This window comes from Rosa rugosa, chromosome 6 (assembly GCF_958449725.1).
Source record: "Rosa rugosa chromosome 6, drRosRugo1.1, whole genome shotgun sequence".
In the NCBI taxonomy this organism is placed as follows: domain Eukaryota; kingdom Viridiplantae; phylum Streptophyta; class Magnoliopsida; order Rosales; family Rosaceae; genus Rosa; species Rosa rugosa.
Window position 1 is genome coordinate 13,779,882 of NC_084825.1, and position 18,825 is coordinate 13,798,706.

At 38.2% G+C, this 18,825-nt stretch overlaps 1 long non-coding RNA gene across 3 annotated transcripts; it reads right to left on the minus strand.

The window, feature by feature from the left end:
- Positions 1 to 10,457: 10,457 nt before the first annotated feature.
- On the minus strand, positions 10,458 to 13,894 carry LOC133717112 (uncharacterized). 3 transcript variants are annotated; one of them, XR_009849419.1, is made up of 6 exons: positions 13,768 to 13,894; positions 13,601 to 13,659; positions 12,958 to 13,099; positions 12,793 to 12,868; positions 12,307 to 12,372; positions 10,458 to 10,963 (listed from the first exon to the last, which is right to left on the minus strand). It is a non-coding gene; the product is annotated as an uncharacterized LOC133717112 (long non-coding RNA). The 3 variants fall into 3 exon arrangements; XR_009849418.1 differs by having other exon boundaries at positions 12,793 to 12,880; XR_009849420.1 differs by having other exon boundaries at positions 12,958 to 13,158.
- Positions 13,895 to 18,825: the final 4,931 nt, after the last annotated feature.

Genomic DNA, 18,825 nt, shown 5'->3' on the forward strand with positions numbered 1-18,825 from the left:
ATATGTATGTTGTATAAAGGGGAAAAAGTTTTCCAGGTATTTGGTATTGATGACTGAACGTTCACGCATATATAATTATGGGGTTATATATATATCGATTTTTATTTGCGGAAAAATCAGGGCCGTGACAGCAGTAATCCCTGCGTAGAAATTTAGTTCAGGAGATTACTTAAAAATCAATCATAGAAGAGAAAAAGAAACCAAACAATAGAAATGAAAAAAAGAAATTAATTAAAGAAATCACCAACTCATACTAAAACCAAGACTTCACCCTTCAACTCCGAATACACCATCTCACAAAATAACTAGTTTCAAAACTCGACATCGTTACCTCAATCGTAGCCAGTCACCGCCTAGGGTTATGGCATCCGATATACTCGCCTCAATCGTAGCCCGTCACCCGCCCAGGGTTATGGCATCCGATACACTTAACCAATCGTAGCCCATCATCCGCCTAAGGTTAGAGCATCTGATTCCCTCAACTAATCGTAGCCCATGATCCGCCCAAGATTAGAGCATCCGATTCCCTCATACCGGTCACTACGTCGACCCTAAATCCAAAATTCGTAACATACAGGGTAGCTTTTTCACCATATGTTCAACAATTCATTATTCAACATCTTACGTGCGGAAATAAAAGCTTGAATAACAATCAATCCATTCCAATCATCTCATCATTCGATAACACGTCAATCAATATATATATTCCACGTAAATATATATATACGTAGTCATTCACGCAGGAATGACCACTAATACCAACTATAGTTTTATAAATTATACTTCTCGAAAATCATTTTATATCAAAACATTGTTTTAACTTACCCATGAACCGTTGTCGATCAAGTTCATATATTTTAAAACAAATAATTTGTTTCGAAAATGATTTAACAATTAAACAAGTAATTCCGAGTAATAAATAAATCCGTTCGTAAATGAACCACGTGAGATTTACTCACCTCTAACTCCAGCTGCGTCTTCACACAAATACCAAGACAAGCACAAAATCATCCAAACTCCGCTCATGCAATTCCATCAATCACCTAATCACATCAAGGTCACACTCAATACCACACAAAACACACAATTCACAAAACACAATTATATGACGATCCAACAGTCAGATCCTCATCCGAGACCATCCAACGTCTTCGGAACACTTCTACGATCACTATATCAAAACTACAAGTCGATCGGACAGCCGAATCCTCAAGGATAGAAAACCGATCGAACCAAAAACCCTAAATCTTGGAAAATTCATAACATGCTCATACGATTTCCAACAATTGAAAGTGCAGGGGTGTTTTTGATGAAATTAGAAGTTGGAAATTGAAAGTTGGAAAATTGGACCTATTAGATCAAAATTGAAAGTGCAGGGGTGTTTTTGATGAAATTAGAAGTTCAGGGACTGAATTGATTTTGGACCTAAACCATAGGGTAGTAATTTGTATTTAGCCCAACAAATAAACGGTGGGTTATTCGCACAAAATCAACAAACATGTATAACACATATGAAATCGCAATTATTGTTTTGAAAACCTAAAAACCTAAACATGCTTCATAGTATTCGAAAATTAAACATCCATATTCACAACTTCAATCTAACAAGAAATCCAAACATCCATTGAAATAAAACAAAAACCAAAATTGTTTTACAATGTCTAGAAACCAAAAATAAAATAGAGATGGTCATGGTTAGACTTTTGAAATCTTCAAAAACGCAAAAACCTTCAAAGGTGGTGGAACATTGAAGATGGCTCACGGCAAGGATGCTTGACTGGAGGATGAAACTTGCTTCACGGCTTCTTCAACTTGGAAGAATGGATAATGGCCGAAACTTGAGAGAAGGAAGGGAGGTGTTTCCGATTTTGATTCTAAATATTGTGGTCCCTATATATAGTGCAAGGCATGCCTTGATTTCCTAGATGTTTTCTACTTCTTCTGCATCATCTGACCAATCAAAATATTACTTAGAAAGTAGAGAACAATCTTGAATCTTCTTGTATCTTTTCTTTGCTGAAATTATTCTGCATCTTCCCTCAAATAAGTTTTCACTCAACTCGTATGTAATCAGGAAACCTAAATTGATAATTATTCTCTTTATTTTCTTTTCCAAACTGCACACAAAGTAGATATTCTCCCAAACTAGACTTGGCCGAAATCTTCTTGAATATTCCATGTAATTCTCATGGCAACAATGAATAAATATGGGATTATGATTCCTCCAAGACGTCAATATCATTCTAGAAACTCACATGGATGTCACATGCTTTAATCTTTGGGCCACGCTTCTCCACTTGAAAGTTTCAAAGCCCATCTTCTGTATATGACGCCAAGTTTGACATTTTGGAACATTCTTGTACATTCTTGAGTCATCTTGAAGCCACAGCATCTCCTAACCTTCCTAGATACCATAGTATCATCAGGACTCCTAATGTTATCAGGTTTCCAAGTCTAATTAGGATTCTTCTTTTCCAGGATGTTCAGGAACCTTCTTGGCTCTCCTTCTGTAACAGGGATTTCTAGTCATGTTAGGTTTCCTTTTTATGGTAAGAATGGGTTTCCTTATCCAATTGAGATTCTGTCATTTGTCATTTCTGTCATTTCCACAAGCTTACTCCTAGTTGACTCAGGATTCCTACTTCAACTGGGATTTCTTCTACTAATAGGATTGGGAAAACTTCATTTCTCCATTTCTTTCTCATTTTTGCGCTATTTACTCCTTGCCTGCCTTTATAGACTCAAAATTACCTAAAAACAAAAACAAAGTAAGAAATGATAATGTTAAGAGAATAACTAAGTAAAATGTAGAGAGTATAACATTACAAACATAACATTTATTGCTCTTATCAGATCCCATGCTTGGTTGCTTTGCGGGGGCTCTTAGTATGGCTTATGTTTTGGAGGCTGAGCTCCAAGCACTAATTTATGCTTTTCATATTGCATTATAGAAAGGTCGACACTCCATTTGGATTGAAATTGACTCAACATTGGTTATTCATTTTCTGTCCTCTCTCAAAAGAGATGTGTCCTGGTGTTACTTTATCATATGGTCCAATTGTCCGATTGTGCTTTCATCTATGTCAATGAAAGTTTCACATGTCTACCAATAACATAATCAAGTAGCTGATTGTTTAGCAAATTTTGGTGCAAATCAGGTGGGTGTTCATTGGTGAGATTCTTTCCCTCCTTTTGCACTTGCAGCGTATTATAGATATTGGTTGGCTTCAGATTAGTTGTAGCTCTTGGGTTTTTCAATTTGGATACACTTAGTAGTACTCAAATTTCCTTCTCTTTAAAGATAGTGAACTTTGCTATCTTTAAAGTTGGAAGTTCTTATCTTAGTTTCATACTTTTGTCTTGTTGTACTATTTTTGGTTATTGGGAGAGGTTTTGGTTTATGTCTAGGTCTTCCATCTTGTATTTTCTTTTTCTTATCTTTGTAAAATAACTGGAAAAATTCAAAAACAGTACCTGAAAATAAGCTCACTATGCATTTCTATACATAAAGTTATAACACCGATTTAGAACAGTACCTGACAGTACATGAATTTAGAACCCCGACCAACTATTTGTACACGACGTCAATAACACCGTTACCTCTCATGTCATTATTCATTTGCTGAAGGGTAATTTAGTATTTTTCAGTTTCTTCTCTACACAGACCCAAGTCACCCAACCTCTTTCTCTCTCTCTATGGCCGCCTCCACCACAACTTCTTCACCTTCCAAGTCCACTAAAACTCAACCCCAACTCTAATCCCACCAAAACCTAATTCTAATCCCCACCACGGATCACCACTACAACCCCTACGCCTCCACACACCCCTTCACCAGCTCCGATTAGAATTTCAAATAGATATGTGGAGGAAAATATGGGCTGAGATCACCTCCAGTTCGGTTGGTGGGATTGATCGGAACGACAAGAACTATGAGACTCCGGTGGTCTTGAATGTCTACGACCTCATCCCTAGTTTGGATCGGTCTCAGAATATTCCACTTCGGTATTGAAAGTCTAGGTTTATTTCAAAATCTCATTTTTCTTTTTTGTTCTTCATGTTTTGGTGATATGAGCGTGGTTGTGGGGTTTTCAATGGTTCTGAGAACAGGAAAACAATACTGGGTATTGTTAATTGTGATGGATGCATTTATATTTTGGGCCAAGATTGGGTCTTTAAACCTTGATGTATAATTGAATGGAACACAAAGTGGTTGGAATAGCCCCAGTCCCCAGATTCCGAGGTAGAACCTTATGGGGCTTGTGACACAGCACCAAAGTCTTCGAGCTTTGTTTTGTTTGCTGATTACGGGAGGACGATAATTTCCCTTCAGGTAAACAGTCATCTGTGAACTCAAGCGAGATTGTTCAGGTTATGCTGAAAGCAGATGCTTAAGAAGACACAAAGAGTGGGGTGTTGAAGTTTCGGTTAAGCTTTTAACTGAGAGCCAAGGACATGTGATGAGAGAGAGAGAGAGAGAGAGCTGGGTGCTCAGAGTAAAAAATTGAAGAGACCAAATTACTCTCAAATTATGCCAGGTGGCATACTTACTAACGGCGTGTATAAATATTGGGTCGAGATTTTAAGTTCGTGTACTAATGTGATGAGTTTGTAACTTTATGTATAAAAATGCATAGTGGGCCTATTTTCAAGTACTGTTCTCAAAATTTTTTCTAAAATAAAATAAAGGGATGGGTAATAGGTAATGGGTTCAGTGGCGTCATGGTCCTCTCTACTATTGGGAGGAAAGACGCCTCGCGCGATGATCGCTAACAATGAACTAATATCGCGTAATCCTATATTTCAATTATAACAAAATACATTATTTCATAGATTATTATAATGGTAAAATGAATACGTTATTTACATGCGACTGAATGAAAAGAACCATGGACGTCCAAGTAAATTCTTGTGCAATCATGCACTCAAGCTTAGGTTCTAATCTTCATATCGCTTCCTCCAAACATATTCAGTTGTGTGACAAAAGAATTTTGGATCTCCTATGAGTTTGTACAGGTGCTACACCAAACACCGGCATCATTATAAAGTCCCTTCACCCTATTCTTCTTCCTTCTATTCCTGGCAATTTGATGAAAGAACTGAATATTAAGATGACCGTCTGAGAGCCAAAAGACTTTGGCACGTTGTCTCCAAAAGGACTGCTCCCGTTCCAGAAGCTCATTAAGCTGAGATTCGAGTCCTTCTTTAACTTCATCAGGCGGAGCAGAAAGAGAGGAATCGAGGAACACCGCCAGCTTCTCCCTGACTTCCAAGATCTCTTTTCGAAGGTTTCCAAACCTAGCCTCACTCCATTCCAATAAATGGCACGGGGTTATTTTTTATTTTATGACTAACCACAGCAAATGGGTCACCACTCATACTGCTAGACCAGCCACGCTCCACTACCATCTTGCTAGGGGTCATCATTTGGCCCTTCGGCCCTTCGGCCCTAAGCCCGCCCAGCTGTAGGGCTGAAGCCCTTCCCGACCCTTTCTAAGATAGGGTAGGGTATGGGCCATGAAAATGAAGCTCGGCCCGGCCCTCCGGCCCAGTCCATTTGAGCGCGTTAGGGCCAAGCCCGGCCCGACCCTTTAAACACTCCCGAATAAGCCCTAATAATTTTCTATTTTTTAATTATGTTTCTCATTTTTCTATAATATGCAATTTATCTCTTTCTTTGTAATTGATTTCGTAAGCTTAATTTGTTTCTTTAATTTGTATTTTCTTTGTTACACAACAATTAATATTGGGAGATTTAAAGAGAGAGTTAATTGATTATAACCACCTTAACTAATATTAATAAATGTTATAAGTTAATTCCTATATATATATATATATATATATATATATATATATATATATATATATATATATATATATATATTATATGATCAACCAAAAACAATGAGTCTTGTATTACCTATATAACCATTGAGCCACATTTTGAGAAAAAAGAAAATAATGTTTTTTTTTTGTTAAACAAAATAAGGCCTTTTTCGGCCCTAGTGGATCAGGCTTTTCGGGGGGGGGGGGGGGGCAAGGTCAGCATATTTAAGCCCCGGCCCGACCCTACCCCGCCATAAATTTTGTTGACTTTAACTAGAGTAGAATGGGTAAGGGTAGAACTACCAATGTCTTAACGATAAAATTTGGAAAATTAAGCGGACCTCAAGAGGTGAAAGGTTATCTTTTCTATTGATGGGACTCCCAGTACATGCCCTCCGACAGGCATTGCATCATGAATTTGTCTGGTGGAAGTAGCAAAGAGTCCGTAGCGGTTACTCTCCATGTAAAGAAAGAAGTCCTTGCATATAAGCTCATTGCTACAAGGGAGTGACACACTGTAAAGTTGTGTAAAGAAGCTCTCAAACCTCCTCGCTTTCGGAGGAAGATCAGTACTAGTGCAGTCTCCTTTGCAAGAATAGGAAAGCCAGGTAGGTCTATAAACAATCAATTTCTGATGATTTCTACTGAAACATACGAGGTACTGACCATCCTCAGTGAATTTACGGAACAGATGGTCCGGGCACTCAACTTCATATATGGTATAATTAGGGACTAAATTCTTGTAAAAACGCCTAGCATAGTGAACCTACCATTACAATTACAGTAACCAGATGACCCCTAAAATTTAGGGTAGGGCTGGCCCTAGCCCAGCCCATGATGACCCCTACACCTCACAATCCTCATCTCGTAACCAAGCTTCTTCAAATCTGAACCTACTTTTTTTTTTTTTTTTTTTTTTGGGCCTACAAACTCGCACCTCCAAGAAGATTGGTAAGTGATCAGATTTGTTTGGATAAAGATGAAGCACCCTCGAAACGGGGAAGAGATCATGCCAACTTTGAGTAAGTAGAAATCTATCCAATCTCACCTTAACCAACTCCCCACTATGTTTCCCCTTCCACGTAAAACTTGAACCAGTAAACGAAATCTCTTTCAGACCAAACAACTCAACAAAATCTCTAAAGCCTTCCATTTGCCGTTCACCACGCAATAAACCACCCTCCTTCTCGCTGTTGTTAAGTATCTCATTGAAATCACCTCCAATAACCCAAGGCAAAGAGCACTGCATACCTAGGGAATTAAGAAGTGTCCATGTTTTGTGACAGTCCACCACCTTGGGGTATCCATACACTCCTTTAAACCTCCACGCCCATGGATCCGCCTCCATACCAACTCTAACATCAATATAGTTCTGAGAGTAACTACAAAGATTCACCTCCACATCCTCCTTCCACCACTACTAGCAAAACAACAATTACCCACAGATTTTAATCTGTGGGTAATAAGACTTTCTCACACGGATTTTTGTGTGTGATAGCTTTTACCCACGGTACACGCACAGATTGAGTTACCGTGTGGTTTGGAGGGGGGGTAATGCTCATCTCACACGGATTATTTTGTTCGTGTGAATATTAGACGTGGGTGACAGGACCCGCCCCGGATTTCACCTTGAAATCCAAAGTGGCCCTGCGGGGCCCACCTCAGAAGAAATTCTACCAAAAATTTGGCAGAACTCCCTCTAAAAGTGGACTACCCAAAAACCTGTAGAAAGACATTTACACTTCTAAAATAATCCACCCTTTAACTTCTGAAGCCACCATGCTCCCTAAATCACAACATCTCCCATTTCACAAACCAATTCTGAACTTAAAATATTAATCTCATGGATTATCAGAGCAATCTAATGTACAGGAGTACAAAAGAATAGAATATAAGATAAAGGACCGATACTTTTATAATGCGGAAGCTATGACAGCTATGCCTCAACCCCATGCACGCTCGACCTCAAGCTAAACTGGCCTGCAAACTGGGCATTTGAAACCGAAGGGCCCAGGGGAAAACATTTAAAAATAGTTAGAGTGAGTGGACGAAAAATAAGTAATTTCGAATGAATAAGTAAAACTTTATGCTTTCCCAAGTTATTCTCTAAAATCTCGCATGCAGTAACCATCTTGGAAATACTTTTAATCACCATCTTTATTGAAATCTTAATCACGTAAAAATAGAACATCTTGCAATCTCTTAAAATCTCATCCTCAATCCTTATAAAAAAAACATCATTTTCAAGAGGTTTGTTTGATGACTAGAAATGACTGCTGTCTAGTCATCTCATGCCATCAGGGGGGACTGCCACTCAGATGACGCATCGGAAGGGACTGCCAACCGGATTAGGAGGCGGTGGATAGAAGGGACTGCCAACTAACTACCTCATGTCATCTGGAAGGAACTGCCAACCAGGTGACGCATCGGAAGGGACTGCCAACCAGACTATTACCTAGAAGGGACTGCCAACTAGGTAATATGCGCATGCGCCGAAGATAGCCTCCAAAAAATAACTGGAAACAACCTCTTTCAATTACTTGCTTTCGGAAAGAAACTTGATATTACTTCAATAAATCATTAATAATTCACTGAAAGCATAACTCAAGATTAACTCGCTAACTTAAACCTCAATATCTCAATAAATCCTCGAAAGCATAAATCAAATACTCTGTAAATCAATAAATGTTTTCGGAAAGAAATCTCAATCTAACTTCAAGGCTGATAAGTGCGGAGCTCAAAACTCAATAAATCTCGATAATTCAATCATGCTCAAATATTTGGATTCAAATTTGCTCACCACTTTTATTTTGTGGTGATATCACCACCCTATTAAAACTTGTCACGTCATATAAAATTAATTGAATACTTAAAATATAATTTTTTAATAAAACATCATGATTAACTATAATTGTGTTTTATAACACATGGCAGTTTTGTATTGAGTGGTGGTATCACCACCAAAGTATTGGTGGTGAGCAAATTTGAATCCCAAATATTTGCTAAATCATTCGTACTCGTATACAATTATAATTCGTGAATAACTATCCAGAAATTAAATATGATTCCCACATCAAATCCTCATGAATTAACATTTCCATTTCTTCTCTGATTAAACCAAGACTTTATCATTTGCACCATTCTTTAATTGAAGGTTTCTAGGGCAAAATTGAGAGAAATCCGATAGTGGAATTCTCATAAATCAATAACCAACTATTTAACTTCAGAAATTCCGATTAATATCCAAACCTCCTCCAATTTCCACCAAACACCTATCCACAAATTCGTAACAATATATACTACTCAATAGACCAAAACAACTCACCAGGAACGGCCGGACGCGCCCTCACGCGCCGCAACAGGCAGCGCCTGGGCCCCACGCGCCGCCGGTCAACCACCATATCTGGCTACCAAATTTTACCAACATCATCAACTCAACATTCTAAGCGTCTTTCATAACTGTGGCCAAGTCAGAAAATACCTCTAAGTGGCCAAACAATTAACCAAACCGAAGTAGAGTAAAATTTTCTAATTATGCTTTCTTCCTCCACGCTGCAAATCGCTTCAAGATATTTGGGGAGCTTTAAGTACGCCTCAAGGCGCTTCTAAAAAGCCTGGCTTTGTCGCCGGAGGTGGCCAGAATTGAGGTCAACGGTCACTTGCTACAGTAAACTTCTCGGCCTTGGTTCGCCGTTTTCCGGCCAAGACTCGACGAGCTACCACCTCAGGCTTGTCCAGGAGGAGGAGAGGAAGCCAACGGTGGTCGCGGCTCGCTCCCAGGTGGCTGGAATCGAAAAGTGGCCGGAGGTGCAGAGGAGAGAGAGAGAGAGAGAGAGAGAGCTCGGGGAGAGAGAAACGGAGAGGAGGGAGAGAGAGGAGGTAGAACTAATCTACCACAGTAAATTTTCGAATATATATACTAATTTATCATGAACAGTAACTTTACCTTTTCGCTTATAACTTTCGAATACGAACTCCGATTTTTACGTACCATATATGCACGCGCTTGGTTTAACGTCCTCTACAACTTTCATGAAAAACATTTTCTCAAATTTTGACCCGAACAAAAAGCCAACTTTTAGGGCCCCTCAAATATCGAAACGGAGCCAAAAAGTAAATGTAATGCCGTTTACCCATTGAAAGACTCGTAAACTGGTAAATTTAGGTTTGGGACGTTACAGTGGGCCCCACTATAATTCCATAAATATAAATTACCGGAATGGAACGCAATCCGTGTGAACAACTCTATCTCACACGGATATCTGTGCCAAATGTATAAACTGTATTTCACACGGATTTCTGTTAACAACTATATTTCACATGAATTTCTGTGTCAAATGTGTAAATTGTATTTCACACGGATTTCTGTTAACAACTATATTTCACACGGATTTCTGTGTCAAATATATAAACTCTATTTCACACTGATTTCTGTGTCAAAACCTATAACATTATTGACACAGATTTTCGTGTGAAATCTATATAATCTAACTCGCACTGATTTCAGTGTGTAAAAGTGACAGTATTTAAAAAAAAATTACTAATTAATCTGCAACCTGAACATAATAATACTTTTATTTTTCTACAATAAATATACTTCAAACATTTACAATAAAATGAACAACTCCACAACTGAATCGAAAATATTAAAACTTTACATTCATAGCAAGATGTTCTTTACATTTCTAGCAAAGTACATTTCATATGAAGGTTTTCTAGAATACATTGTTGTTTAAGGTGGAATATCACTAAGATTTTCCCCCTTTAACAACATAATCCTTGTCTAAGAATAATTTTCAACAAAATACTTTGAGAACTAACTCAAAGTAGGCAAAAACATAACCATCAAACTAGATAATGGTAGGTGAAACTACCCCTTTCAGTTCAGCTGCGATTGTGGCACAGTTTGAGGCATTTCGGGTCGATAGACATCCTTGATAGGTGCGGTTGGAATCGCAGGTCTATTGCATTGTGGTTGGACTGCTGCAATCGCAAGTCTGTTTTTAGTACGAACTATTGGCTCATGCACAAACAGAAGGCCAACATCTTGGGTTTCACTATCATCAAATTGGACGCTGTCATGCATCGATGGTAAGGCATCATCATCCAACTGGAAATCCATGTCGTAATTGGACATATCTGCAATTATTTAGCACACATCTCAGATAACATTAACATATTAATATCAGCAATATGAACCATAAGTACTATAATCACACTTAAAACTTTTCTCTAGTCAAGACTAGAATAGGTGCCCGCGCGTTGCTGCGGGTGTTCAAACAAAATCTGCAAGTTTGGACGGCTAGAGACTTAGTTGCAAACATAACATTACCATTAATATATATGTGTGTGTGTAGTGAATGTATACACAGGAATCATATGGCATATGAACTTGAGCATCAAGTAGTACCGGTTCGATGATTATTGTTAAGCTAGTTATGAGTAATGTGTATAACTATATGGTGATAGCAATAATCTGATCACATGCAATTTTTGGAAGACTCAATCATAATGATAGCTGTAGGGTTAATTGGACAGATTGACCATAATATAATTGGATCATGCACAGATTTACTGAATCAAATTCACATGCTTTTGCTTTTGAATAGTACAGTATTCCAGCTTTGTGGCAGGCAGCTGCATAATTATATGTTCGATCAAGAGGATTGATCTGAATGTCATATATGCCCCACCAAATTCTAGCTGATTTCTCCATAATTCTGCTTAAATATGTAGAGCTAATTACTGTTCTAAAAAGGTTGCTATTGCCAACACCACAGATCTTATAACTAAACCCAAAGTTTTACAACCAGTTTTCACTTGAGCGATCACACCCCAATTCAGTTTTGAGTAATTACTGGTCTTTTTTCAGCTCACCTGATATAAACTTTTGCCTTGCATCTGAATTCTCAAAGCATATATAAATATATAACCTTTAATTTCCAGCAGAATTTGCAGGCATACATACTGTAACATATTAACTTTTTGTTAGGTTGAAACAGCCATCGTTAATATCCTCATCAACCCAAAGCACTCTCTGATACTATGATAAACAAACAAAGTCCAAATCCCGGTGAAGAAACATATAAGAACTCATATACAAAAGTGCAGCGCACAGACACACACACTATATATCACTATATGTATATAACTATATATGAGTAAGAATATATATATATATATATATATTATATATCACTATATGTATATAACTATATATGAGTAAGAATATATATATATATATATATATTATATATCACTATATGTATATAACTATATATGAGTAAGAATATATATATATATATATATATATATATATATATATATCACTATATGTAATGCATCTATACGTACACATATGTGTATGGTCCCGGTGAAATTATAGTACACATATATCTATATCACTATATGTATATATGAGTATGCATTCATATACAAAAAGTACAGTACACACGAAGGGATGGGAATTATAGGCAACCAACCTAAGAAAGATGATTGGAATGTCAGCAGCAGCTTCACAATTGACAACACCTCAAATGCGACCTAATCTGCATACAAAAAATCCAATTGATAAAATGAAAACATAAAGCTAAATGACTATTTATTATTAGTAAAGTTTGTCTAATCCTATGTATTACAAAGCTCGCAAGTAAAGTTTGTCTAATTCTATTAGATTACAATGAAACACAATATTTTCTTTTGACCTCATTAGATAATAGTAATTAGAGTCAACCCTCCTCTCACCTATCAATTGTAGTTAAGTTCAAAGGGTTAAGCAAATTGCACTAAAATGAAATAGAAGAACACCATAAACTAACCACTCCCAGATACAAACAAAAACCGAATACAGTTTACCACCAATCACTTGCCTCAATCTCGGAAAAAAAAAAACTTACCAAAAAAAATCTAAAAATTTAAAGTTGAGCATGATTTCAAAAATTGCTTATAAAAAATTCCCTTCCATTTACCTTGATTTACATATTCAACCTTCTCCTTCTCTTCAGACCCTGCAGACCAATTTCTTACAACAGTAGCATGTGAAACCTGCATACAAAACTAATCACAGTTTAACATTAAATAGGAACCAATTTACAATTACAATAAACAAAATTGAGACAGGAGAATTAAGAAACCTTGAACGTAAAAGCAATCTATGTTTGCAAGCATGAACAATAACTGTGGAATTGGATGTTTGAAGCCACACCACAAACAACAGCTCTCCTGCCTTTCTGAACACACCTCCACCTCAAGGTTAAGCCAACAACCCAGAAACCCCTGCATCACCAAAACCCCATCTTCTCGTCATAAACTCGACCCACTCAAAATGCAAAGCACTGGATACAAAACAAAAAGAAACAATACCGATTATAATAGCATTACCATACACATGGAGCTCCTAATGGAAATGCATCACCCGGTGAAAAACCCAGCAAATACAAAATAGAAAAGCTAGGGTGTGAATATGCAATCGTGGATAAACATTATATGTAATATCTTACAGATAGATTTAAAATTTTAAAACTCCTTTGCCAGAACTTCTACTTCAAAGCCATTAACAATTAAAAAGCCAAGATATGATTATAAATATCTACAATAAGCCTGATATACCTTAGCCTTGCCCAGATATGAAACCCAAGTTTGTAAATCACTCACATAATCTTGAAATCGAAATGAATACAAGAACCCACCCAAGTTTTTGAAATTTTATTGAACCAAGCTGAAAGAAATTGATTTGAGAGATCGAAAATCAAGAAAGAGAAACTAGCTTTTCCTCACCAAATTCTTCTATAGTAGTTCAGTAGAAGAGAGGATGAAGAGTGCCTCCGATTCCCGATCTGCAAAAACAAAACAAAAAAAAAACTCAAATAAAAATCTGGAAATCTACCATGTTTAGAATGGGGCGAAGATACCAAATCTAGAGAAGGAGAAAAGGAGGGAATTACTTTCGTGGTGATGTTGCTTAGAACCAAACCTTTGAGCTTCTTCCTTCATGGTTTGCGGGTGAAGGGGGAGATGAGAGAAGAAAGGGTCAGCTGAAAAGGAGTGAGACAAAAAATATTTGGGGGAAATTCAACTTTTAGAGAAAAAAAAGGCGGGCAGTGACATTTCGTAGACTTTTTCACACGGAATTCTGTAGCTAATTGATCTTTTCACACGGATATCCGTGTTAACATTTCACACAGAAATTTGTACTAAAAACTTATTGTAACGGAAATCCGTCCCTCCATAATTCACATAACATAAAAAATTAACGATTTCTAACTAAACTAATTTAGAATACGTACAGAAATCAGTGTGAATTGATATTCACACAGATAACCGTGTGAAAATGTTTTAGTTTTTACACAGACATTTGTTACAATTGTTTGTTCACACGGATTTCCGTTGATATTTTTATTGTATAAATTATTGTGGGCCTAATTATGCTCATTTCACACGGTTATCTGTTAGTATTTCTATTTTGCACGGATATCTGTCTCTAATAGACTTTTTCACATGGAATTTTGTAGCTAATTGTTCTTTTCACACGGATATCCGTGTGAAAATGTTTTAGTTTTTACACAGACATCTGTTACTGTTGTTTATTCACACGGATTTCGGTGTTAACATGTCACATAGATATTCGTGTGATATTCATTTCACACAGAAATCTGTACCAAAAACTTATTGTAACAAAAATCCGTCCCTCCATAAATCAAATAAATACGTCTTTTTTTTTTTTTTTAACTCCACACTTCAAAGGGCAAGACCATTAACGGATATAATGATTGAGACACCGACAGTTAGATGTGAGAATTATATTATTTTAGGCTTCTAGTCCAAATTTCATCTAATTTCGTCTATGTTTCAACTTTGATCTTCTTGGTCAACCGAATAAGGCTTTATTATTAACTACACAATTCAAAGGGAAAGATAGTCAACGGATGTAAGGTTTGGGGCACCGACCATTGGATGTGAGAATTACAACATTTTAGGCTTTTAATCCAAAATTCATCCATTTTTGTCTATGTTTTGACTTCAATCCATTTGGTCAAACCGAAATTAGCTTTGTAACATTTAGTTGACCGATGTCGTATCCACCAACAATTATGCTAATAGTTTTACAAGACATGTATTGGTCAATCGACGACGAGAGATGACAAATAGAGCTTGATGAGTCTTGGTTTATCAGCGGTTTTGATGAGTAGATCGAGACCCAAACAACTTCGAAAATAGCTGAAGTTTTAACCATAATTATATCTTCTTATCATGATGACATCTAACGGTCGATTTTGATACACAGACATCTGTTACTATTGTTTATTCACACGGATTTCGGTGTTAACATGTCACACAGATATTCGTGTGATATTCATTTCACACAGAAATCTGTACCAAAAACTTATTGTAACGGAAATCCGTCCCTCCATAAATCACATAACATAAAAAATTAACGATTTCTAAATATACTAATTTATAATATGTACAGAAATCCGTGTGAAATACATTTTTAGCAAATGTAAGATGTCTGTGTGTATTTATCTCATGTGTTATCCTTTTTTGTTTTGTTTTTTTACAACAGTATCCACAGTAATCTGTGGGAATATTCAATTATTGGGCGGGAATAAATTGATTAGCCCGCCCTTATTTTTTGAAACTAAATAATTAGTCATTAGCTTTTATTTTTATTGATAATAATTTTCTTTCAAGTTATTTTGCCACAGAAATCCGTGTGAAATACTTACACATTTGTAACTGATATCCGTGTATATTTATCTGAGTAACACATGCAATTGTCATTCAATTGTTTGCACGGAATTCTGTCTCGAATAGACTTTTTCACACGGATATCCGTGTTAACATTTCACACAGATATTCATGTGTTACTCATTTCACACAGAAATCTTTACCAAAAACTTATTGTAACGGAAATCCGTCCCTCCATAATTCACATAACATAAAAAATTAACGATTTCTCAATAAACTTATTTAGAATACGTACAGAAATCAGTGTGAATTGATATTCACACAGATAACCGTGTGAAAAGGTTTTAGTTTTTACACAGACATCTGTTACTGTTGTTTATTCACACGGATTTCCGTTGATATTATTATTGTATAAATTATTGCGGGCCCAATTATGCTCATTTCACACGATTATCTGTTAGTATTTCTATTTCGCACGGATATCTGTGACTTTTAGATACAGTAAATCCGTGTGTGTTATTATTTTGCTAGTAGTGCACAAAAAACACAAACCTCCTGACCTGCTTTCTCCCTTACCCTTCCGTTTTTTCCTGAAAACACACGGCACCACAAAAGCATGCCTCCATCCAAGTTGAACCCTAATATCTAACATCTCTGCAACAGTACACCTTGTCTCTGACAAAAACACCATGTTGGGATTGTGATGGGATAAAAGTCCCTTGAGGCCTTCAACTGTCCAAGGATTCCCAAGCCCTTGACAGTTCCAACATAAAAGATTCATTGTGCGTGATGGGTCGAAGCTGAGGGACGGTTAGAAGTACGTCCCGGACTCTTCTTTGGTGAAACCGTAACCTTGCGTAGCATAAACCCCGTCTTGGCCGCTTTACCCTGCCTTTGCTTTGGAGACCCAATACATTTCAAAGCCTCCCTAGTCCTATTTCCATGCATGTCTACGTTCTTTTTTCCATGCATGTCCCCATGTACCATACCATGCACGTCCCCATTCACCAAAACATGCATATCACCACCATTTAAACCATGCCCGTCCACTTGCTTATTTCTATGCAAAACTCCCACATTCTTCTTTCCATGCAAACCCTCCACCTTGCCAAGCACGTCCACACGTCCTATGTCCTGCACCTCACCATCCTTTAAGCCAAGCACATTGGAGTTGTTTTCAAGAATTGTAAGTCCGCCACTTCCTGACGCAACAAGAGGCCCAACAACTTTCAGTGGCAGCGCAGACAACTCCGTATTCTTCTCCTGCAAATCCTCGATTACACCTATATCTTTTAAAGACCTAGAAATCAGCTGCGTGATATCAGGATCCAAATAATTCCGAGAATTCAAGACTTATTGACTTCAACCTCCTTCCCAAAACAATCCAGCCTCCTTGAATGCTCATTAAATGCTGACGCAAACTCCCCCCCCCCCCCTCCAATCCGTGACATGTGATTCTCGTCCGATCCGGCGGATCCGATTTCGAGATCCAAAGCCCTTTGAGAGTGCTAATTAAGAACTCAACTTATATATATATATATATATATATATATATAAAACATACAAAATATAACAATTAACAATCATTCTTAATTTAAACCGTTTGTAGATACCTCTACTAGCAAGCTAGTTTGCTATCTCACCAAGCATAAGTAACACCCTCTTAGGGAGGCCCACAAGCCATGGTGGGGCCCAACCACGACATGCGTACCGTAGCCCGACATACAACCTACCCCGTGGTAGTCAGAAGAGGCCAAGACGTCGCCGGGAAGCAACCTTCCCGGCCTTGCTAAGTTACCTTCACAAACATGCTTTCTAAGACTAGAATAGTGGTTTTGCATCCCACATCTAAGAAAATGTAAAGGAGAGGGGTTCCCTTATCTATAAAAGGGACCCCTCCTCCCACTTAAACATCATCCCATTACATCTCTTGTAATCCCCTTGGGTCGCAAGGTCCAAACACACTAGTTAAGCTTTCAAGTGGATGCAGTCTCCCGCTACGGCGGGCGACGAACCACTATACTTCTTGTGTCATGCTCTCTATCTCTCTCTCTTTTACGTTAATTAGACCCCTCGGTCACATACATTAACATTGACGCCGTCTGTGGGAAGCCAACACAAAAGCTTAGTCACGTAACATGAACTTTGACCCGTAAGCGTCAAGTCAACGCTCGATCAACATCAAATCAGGGTTGGTCAATGCCGAACAGGGGTGGTCAACGCCGGTCAAGGCTTGGTCAACGCTGATGAGGCTAGTCAACGTTGATAAGGTTGGTCAACGCCGAGCTAGCTTGGTCAACGCTGATAAACAGCAGTCAACGCCCATCTCAAAAAGGTCAACGCTGCACAAAAAAAAAATTGGTCGCCAACTTTCTCTGGACACCCAGAGATCTACTATGGACACCTAGCCTCCATTTTTGGTTTTACCCAGCATGCTTCGTCACGTCTAGCGACCTTGCAGCCACACCAGCCTGGTTTCAGTCAGCGGCACCGCCGAACTTCAAGCAGCAGCAAGCCCAGCTCCTAGCGTGCACCAGCAGCAGCTCCAGTGCGCGGACCAGCCCTAACCCACCAAACACACACCGCTAGGTGCCAACCGCTAGACGCCACCGCCAGGCCTACCGCCGGCGAGCTATATATATCGCCAGCGATTTTCTCTTCACATCCTGACCTCACTCCCCTCTTCAGGAAATCATTACAAATAAAGGAAAGCCATGAATTTGATCTTCAAAACGCTGACAACAAAGCTCCGCTAAGCTCCATCAGCGGCACTTTCTTCCGCTAAGATCCATCAAACGCTCAAAGCTCTTCCGACAACTCGTTCGGCAGCCTGCTCTCCCTCTTCTTTGCTAAATCGTGATCTGGACGCAGGCCTATCAACTATCAAGGACACGAGAGCAATCACACAACTTCAACACCGGACATCACCACCCATCAACTCTGGGCATTCAAACACCAACGAGCTGTTTGGACTCATCTTCTGTTCTTTTCCGAGCATCCAATTTGAGTTTCTTGATTCAAACAGTGGTTTCACCACTAACTTCGCCTGCGGTCAAACCAGCAAAAAGAGAAGAAAGCTAAGCTTCTCTCACCTTACTGATACGAACACCACACACCTCTGTTTTTTTTTTTTTTTTTGGTGAATACACACCTCTGTTTTAAATTACAGCTATTGCAATTTAAAAACAACATGCCTCTTAGTTTAACGACACCTATCAATAGCATATACACTGGTCAATACTAGCTCTGGGCTCCTGCTGATTAGCATTTAGCATGTTTAATTCATGACCGTTGGCCGCGTGTCCCAACTAAAT